This window comes from Falco cherrug, assembly GCF_023634085.1.
Source record: "Falco cherrug isolate bFalChe1 chromosome W unlocalized genomic scaffold, bFalChe1.pri SUPER_W_unloc_1, whole genome shotgun sequence".
Lineage (NCBI taxonomy): Eukaryota > Metazoa > Chordata > Aves > Falconiformes > Falconidae > Falco > Falco cherrug.
The window spans coordinates 643,702-651,015 of record NW_026599288.1 but is presented as its reverse complement, the minus strand read 5'-3'; positions in this window follow the sequence as shown (position 1 = coordinate 651,015).

Below are 7,314 nucleotides of genomic sequence, written 5' to 3'. Positions count from 1 at the left end.
CGAAGCCTCTCCCCTATGACGCAGCACGCTCATCTACCACCCCTCACACACAACCAGCACGCACGTCACCCAACAACCCTTACACCCACTCCAACACCACGTGAGCGGTGCGGGGGAAGCTGGCCCCCTCACGTGACCGGGGCTCCGCCCCCCCGCGCGCCGGAAGGGGACGGTTAGTCCCGCCTATAGCTGTGTTGGGGAGAGATGGTACTAGGAATGTCTTTGTAAGGAACTGTAGAATCTCCCCAGATCTGGCGGTTGTTAGTGCTGACTCATCGCTGTTGACTGTTCAGTGGGAGGCCCCGGGTGAAAGCCATAGCTGTTCCTGGGGTCGTTCCGTGGAGAGTTGGCGTACCAGTGGATCCTGACTGGGAAGGGCATTTGTAAGGATAGGTGGTCCTATCTCAGCGCTCTGTCAGGCCGCGGGGAGACAGAGGGCTCAGCATCCACAGGTGCAGCCTGGGCCCTGGCGGGACGGCTTTAGGAACAGGGTGAACGTTCAGAATCATGGCTCTTCCTCTCTTGCTAGCTGAAGAAGCAGTTTGAACCAGGAGCTGGGGTATTTTAGGTTTTACCTCTTATTCTAAGGTGGCTTTTATTTTTTGCCCTACAGGGTTTTGGCAGGAGTGGTTTATGTCACGGATTAAAACCTGTTCAGATTGCCAGGTTACGTTTATTACATTTGGTGCCTCAATCCCAGAGAATGTTCAAGCCGAGCTGACATGGGTTCTGGGCTTTCTAGAGCTCCCTTGTTCTCTCCCTAGTTATTCTCCTGGAGGCTTTATCCCAGACCTCTTTGATATCCCAAACTATCTGCACGACTAGAGAATCAAAAGGTTCCTTTGTGTTCTCTCTCCACAGCTACCGAGACCAATGCCTGAGGGCTCAGGAGATAGGAACCAGTTCTGCACTTAATTTAAGTGTTACGCTTCTGGTGCCTCCAGTGATCTGTCCTATGGTTTTTGACCTTTTCTGTGGCCTTTACTGCTGTTTGCTCATCCTCTGTCCCTTGACCCCATAACTCTCCATGTAAATAGGGAGGGCATCAAATTACATTTTACCCTAAGCAACAGCTGAAAATTAATCAGTGTTGTTCCTGTTTCTGCCTTCTCTGCTTAGACAGACTAGACAGATTTAAGCGGCCTGTCTCCTGGACTGATCTTGATGTTTATTACAGGATAAAAATGCTTGTAACTTATCCTAAGATGAAGCAGCAAGACCTCCCTGTTCCCATCTTTTCCTAATGAAATAGAGCTAAATTGAAATTCAGACCAAATGGTGCACAACCAGTGTTGATTTTCTTGAGGCAGCTGTTGATATTTTGTTTTATTACTGTTGAGGGGAGGGGATTAATTGTAGCTCTAAACAAAGTTTCACAGGCTTTGTGACAAACACATCTGCAGGTCCATAATCTATGCAGATTTAATCAGTATTATTAGCATTCTTTCATCATGACTTGGCAATCCCTTGCTATTCAAGATGAATATTTGATGTGCAGCATGCAACAACAAAGGCTGAGAGCTCTTGGGATGCTGTAGTCAGATGGTGTGGTGCCATCTGGAGTGTTGATTTAAAGAATCAGTCACCAATATTCGAGTGAGTGGAGGTTATCTTTATTCGGCAGCACTGGGTGCATGGGGGATCGCTCCACCAAAGTCATGCACACCGAGGGAACCTTTCAGCCCCCTCTTTATACAAGTCACTCATGTCTATTCATTAACTTTCCGTGAACTCATTAACATATCTCACACCTGGACAATTAGCACATTCCTATTCAAGGATTTATTATATCTTCAAGTTAACAATATTAACATATCTTGTGCCTGGACAATTAGCACACTCCCTATGTCACCCATTCAAGGATTTAGTACATCCTCAAGTCAACAATAAAGGTCTCCTCAGATGAACATGAGCACACTGATCTTTAAATAAATCATACATGGCCCATTATTCATTCCCCCCTTTTCTAACAACTATTGTAAATTCTTTTACAACTATAAAAAAATCACTGTACCCTATGATCATTCTTTGATAGCACCAAACAAAACATTGAAGTAATACACATATTGGTATACCTAAAACTATTACAATGAGCATTATAACAAAAGCATGCTTTAACCATTCCAGATTAGGTAACCACAAAGTTAATTTGTCCCATATGGCCTTAAAATTCCATGATAAATCATCTTTAGTAACTTCATGTAAGATCTGAAACCTGTTCCATATCTTATGGATATCTGTTTCAATTTGATTATTTTGGTCTATGTATACATTCAGTAATCATTCCACCCATCAGACTGGGAACAAATGTTTTGCCCTGGGTTTCCAGGACATGCTCCCCCTGTCTTGCTTCGAGCTTTCAACGACAGTTATTATCACTTTTCATAAATATTGTGGTGGTTAGGTTTGATATTTGTAAATCAAATCTGGGACGCAACTCGTATGTTTTATCATAAAATAGGCAATATCCTCTGCAGGAGCGGTCTGCAAACTAGGACCATGCATGGCAATCAGTTAGCTGAGGGGAATGTGCTCGAGCTTGTCTAGACAACAATTAACACGATGAGGCATGTTTACAGAGCACAGGGGAGTGGGAGACGGATGGCACCAAGGATGGCACCAAGGAAAGATAACACCTTGCTGTTAATTGATGGTAGTTAACCACCAATCAGGGATTGCCTAGTATGTAATTCTTAGCTTAAAGAACCAATCTGTTTAAAGCACGCAGGTTCTGAAAACATATATAAACTCGTGATTGTGTACAATAAATGGACATTTGCTTGCATTAAACTGCGTCCCGTCTCTTCATTCGCCGCAAATTGGTGACCCCAACGTGATGCGTTTAAGGATCTAACGTGAAGGGCTCTCGAATCGCCTATCTGAGCGACATGCAGCGAATCCCACAGAACTTTGAATGATCTGCTGAAAGGAAGCAGGAGCCGGCCAGAAATCCCTCCGGAGTTGAGAGGTGAGCTGTGGGAAATCCGTAACGGGGAATCAGGCTTCGTCCCCAGAAAGAGACGTATATGGACTCATGAAGGGTCTTCTAGTCAGATCTGGGAGTCCGTGCCTCAATCTCCTCAAATGGTGACCCCTATGGTGGTGTTCCGAAGCCTTGGAAGAATAAGGACGGAAAAAAGACAGCTCATGGAAGAGGGCTGCGTTCCGGAGGAGACGGCTTGGCTGAACGATTGTCTTGCTGTCTGGACCAGGCGGACAACCTAAACCCCGAGGATAACACCTGTATTCATCGAGACAGGTGAGCAGCCAAGAAACTTTAGAGACTTTGAAAGAATGAAAGTGTGTACATACAGCAGCCAATTGTATGATGCTGCCGCGGAGGGGAACTCCGTGTCGGGAATGCATTTAGCATCTTGGTGGCAAATTCTGACTACTCTTTGCCAAGTGTGGACTAATTCTACTAACGGTGCTAAACCAGAGGAAGCTGTAAATTCCACCGTCAGCGATGGCGATTCTGTCCACACCTCCTCTGCCCCCAAAGCTTCTGTCACTGATTGCAGCGACCCTCACAACACAGGAGCAAGCACGGGAACAGGACAACTCGGACAATGATTTTATTGACACTGATAAACCTTTTGATCCAGGTCCTATAGATCTGGAAAAGGAGCTAGACCTTTCCCCCATCCCCTTGTCTCTCTTGATGCATTGATTGTATTTTTGGGGAGGGTGAAAGGGGGTCTGAGGGATTGGTGGCAGGAATGCAAGTGGGAAACACTTCAGTGATAGGTTTTGGGAGTCGCTATGGCATGTTCAGTATTTTGTCAGACAAATCAACCTGCAGAGTGGCAGCCTGTGCAATACGAGGCTGTTAAAGAGTTAAGCAAAGCAGTGCGGGAAGGGAGGATTCATAATACATTTGCTATGTCCCTTCTTGAAGTGATGGCAGAGCCTTATACACTCACACTGCATGATTGGAAGTTACTGCTTTGTATGGTACTAACTGATACAGTATATGATGTGGTTATTTGATATTTGTGAGCTATGTGTAGTGGCCTTGACTGAAAACCTTAATCGGGGAATTGCTGTTAACTATGAGCAGTTGGCTGGAGAAAATTAACTGTGCCGATTCTGTGACTCAGGCAAGGTATCCCAGGGACAACTGTTTGCAAATGAATGAGATGGCTATTAAGGCAGTCCGGATGCGGGAGTCTTGCCACAGTCTTGCAGGGTCCTAGAGAGTCACTAACTTTAATACTAACTTGATTGATTGGCTTCAGAATATTTTGCAACAAGTCGAACATCAGGAAGCTCAAGGGTTGCTTTTAAAACAACTAGCTGTGATAATGCCAATGAAAATTGTAAACGGGCAACTTTCACAATCGCAACCCCAACATGTGTCAAATGATTGTAACGCAGAACTCACAGCAGACTGTAATTCTCAGGCTGAGTTCTGGAATGCAGCATAACACATTTTTGCTTCTCTAATCTCTTCTGTAAGAATAGTACACGCTCTTAACTTGCTTAGTAAATTAGGCTGCTAGCTTGCTAAACAAAGTAATACTACAAATACTATTTTTTTTCTGGCTTATTAACAGATGTTGATTCTGTCCATCATATGTTGCTACAGAACCGAGTTGCTATTGATTTTTATTATTAGCACAGGGACACAAGTGTGAAGACTTTGATAGGATGTGTTACGTGAATCTGAGTGACCACTGTGAATTAATTTACAAAAGTATACAAAACTCAAAAGCCTTAAAACAAAGATCTGCAACAGAGCCAGGGGCGGGATGCCTTTGGTCTCTTCTCACGGCTGGGAAACTTTGGGCCATGACTCAAAAGTATTACAGGATTTATTATAATTATCTTTAACCACCTTATTGATGTTTGCTTTATGTCTCCCATACCTTTTTTTTTCTGTATTCAGTGTTTAGTTGATTGTAAAATAAAGCAGGTCATGGTCACCCAGCTACACACCCCCTTTGCCTCGTCGCAATTAACAAGCAAAAAAGAGGAGGATAGAGAATGTCTGAAGAGAGAGATAGGAGAGGAAACCGGAGAATATTTGACCTAACAAGAGATGAGAGAACAGCGGGTATTGTGAAGGAGAATAGGAAAGATAAACATGGTTATCTAGTGTTTAATAGGTGTCTGCACGCTTGTAGAGATATATAGCTATGTAACTACATGAATGATTTCTGCCCTGAGCCTGGTGGAGCATACAGCTGCGGTTTGTGTCCTGGCTCAGAGATGTAAATAGGGGCTTCTCTGTTATGGTAAAAGTGTTTCTCTTTGCATAAAAAAGAGAGGGAATGATGGGAATGACCCCAGAGGTATGTTCAGAGAAGGCATGCGATGTTTCAAACTTTTTGACTGAACCAGTTCTTGTTTGGTGTGCCCTTCCACCTATGTATAATGTTAATCCAAAAGAAGCTGATATTGTTTACACTTTGAATGTCGATAATTGTCTTTCTGTAGATGCTAATGTAGTAGGAGGCTATGATGGGAACGTGTCGCAGCGGTTCTTCTCTTATCCAGAGTAACAGCAGGGAAAGCATTAAAGAGTTAAATCACCTTGTTTGGTAGGCAGTTCAGAATGTGAGTCAAAATTGCCACTGCTTTTTGTTGTTGGCTCAAGGACATGGCTGTGAGGATTTTGATGGTATGTGCTGCGTGGATTTTAGGCGCCCCATTGCAGCAACATGTTATCAAAATCTGAGAAAATGTCAGCCTTTTTGGCATCCATTCACTCAATTGGCAGTATTGTTTGTTTGCTGTTACCTTGGTTGCTGTCATGTTTGCAAGGGCCCTGCAGAACATGGCAAACCTGGTACTAGCTGTTCAAAAACAAAAAGGGGAAATTGTAAAATTGTACGGAACAAAGACAGTGGGTTATTTTGACATTGATAATATGTCTTAGTTGGTTTTTTATTTGTTCTGTTACATGTGCCTTGGTTTTGCTTGGTTTCAGGGGTTCTTTTGTGCAACAGGAAGGGGGAGATGCAGGAGGGTCTGCAAACTAGGACCATGCATGGCAATCAGTTAGCTGAGGGGAATGTGCTCGAGCTTGTCTAGACAACAATTAACATGATGAGGCGTGTTTGCAGAGCACAGGGGAGTGGGAGATGGATGGCGCCAAGGAAAGGTAACACCTTGTGGTTAATTGCTGGTAGTTAACCACCAATCAGGGATTGCCTAGTATGTAATGCTTAGCTTAAAGAACCAATCTGTTTAAAGCACGCAGGTTCTGAAAACATATATAAACTCGTGATTGTGTACAATAAATGGACATTTGCTTGCATCAAGCTGCGTCCCGTCTCTTCATTCGCCACAATCCTCCACCATCGCCTGGCTTTTTCCAAAAGTCTGGCCAGGTAGGCCATTTGTCATCAAGATAATTCCAGTTTTGAGAGGCCACCCCATACAGGGGTGTTACCAGGCCTCCTTTAGGAAGAGAGGTACATATCCAGCATTCCTTAGCTTTCGTGGCATTAACAATCATTTGCAATGTTTGAAGATGGGTATTGTTTACCCATGCTTCAGTTTCTAAAATCCTTTCAACTGTTACAATCAAGACCAGAATAACTTTACTCAAATATTCCCTGATTCTTTTGACAGTCCATTGTGTCTCTCTTAACCAGTCAATATCAGGTTCCTCCTTCATCTTGATTGCAGTAAAGGTGGCCAACAATACTCAATAGGGTCCATTCCACTCTTCTTGTAGAGGATCACCCTATTATAATTACGATCTAAAGAACTGTAGTCCCATGGGTCTTGCCGGGGTAATGGCCCATGATTTTTCAGGAGCTTTCTTTATCAACAAGTAGCAAATCCAGGCTGGTTGTTCTCTTATCTTGATGGCAGTGAAGGTTGTCAGCAGCACCTGATAGGGTCCTTCCCACTTTTCTTCCAAAGGTTTCCCTGAAAAAGTCTTTATCACCAGATTTAAAGGAATGGACTGGTTGACCTAATCCTCTGGCCCTTGTTAGTTGTCTCTGGAGGGCCTTCACGTATTCACACAAATATCCCTCTCCTAACTGCTTTAAATCTTCTCCAGCAAATTATAACTGGTACAGTCTCCCGTATAATATTTTGAAAGGGCTCAAATTCTCCTTTGTTCTCAGTTTAGTTCGTATTCTTAATAATACCAAGGGAAGAGATTGTGGCCAAGTTAGATTTGTCTCTTGTCCTATTTTCGCGGTTCATTCTTTTCCACTTGCCCACTTGCTTGAGGCCTATAAGGAGTGTGTAATTGCCAATCTATTCTTAATACTGTACTTGTATTATTTTGGCACAAAAGTGTGAGCCTTTTTCAGAAGAGATTGTTGCCAGAACCCCAAAGCGGGGGATAAT